Raw genomic sequence first — 1,009 nt, forward strand, 5'->3', positions numbered from 1 at the left:
ACTGATTTTCGTGCATGTACGTCAAACCGTATCGTGGGGCTTGAGGCACAAAGTTTTCAAGGGGGCGCTGTTGAGCCATTTTACCACGCCCATTAATGCAAACCATTAAATATCAAATTTTTCGCCAGGCCTGGCTTGGGTGCAAAATTTGGTGACTTGTTGGGCACGTTTAGGGGGGCAAAAAGGCCCTCCTTTTGTCAGAAAAATAATAATAATAATAACGCGAAGAATTCCTACAGATACAATAGGGCCTTCGCACTGAAGGTGCTCGGGCCCTAATAATAATAATAATAATAATACATATATATGTGGTTAGTACCATGAGAATGCTTTTGGTGCAAACATTTGCATTATTAAAGTGTTGTTTCTTGCTTGTGAATTATAAAAGGGGTTGTCAGTGTTTCTTTCACAATCCTTTTGAAAACAAAAGACAGTGATTTAAATAGTTATTTTTTTCTTTAATATATATTTATTTTTTGGTACCATTTCTCGCAGGTTCTGTAGACAGCCCAACCTGGCAACCCGCTAGTCTTGTCTGAGCTCAGCAGCCAATCAGGAGGCCGGCTCGCTGGAGACGCGCCCACTTCGAGCTGATACAAACATCAGACCTCCGTTGCTCAGCGATTATGTCCCTTTTATCGTGTACTTTTACAATATCCACAATAAGCAACACAATAAAGGTTGTTGTTTTCCTTCCATTTAATAAATGAGTATTCTCCTCCTCCGTCCGAAGCCAGCTTTATTCAACCTGGTGGAGCGCTACTTCCGTCACGTGACCCCTGGAGTCGCACATAGCACCACAGCAGCTAGAATGAACACCCCCAGTCCCTCCCCTCGATTTACAAGTGTATTGTCATAAATATCACCACGGCCCGTGTGTACGACGGTCATGTGTGTGTTTGAGCCCCCTGGCCGGAGCTGTCTCCGTCCTCCGCCCCCCCCGCCGGCGCGGCTCCCCGCCGTGTCTCTTCTATTCTCCGCAGCTCTGCAGCGCAGACGGTCGGCCGCG

This window comes from Cololabis saira, chromosome 1 (genome assembly GCF_033807715.1).
Source record: "Cololabis saira isolate AMF1-May2022 chromosome 1, fColSai1.1, whole genome shotgun sequence".
Classification (NCBI taxonomy): Eukaryota; Metazoa; Chordata; class Actinopteri; order Beloniformes; family Belonidae; genus Cololabis; species Cololabis saira.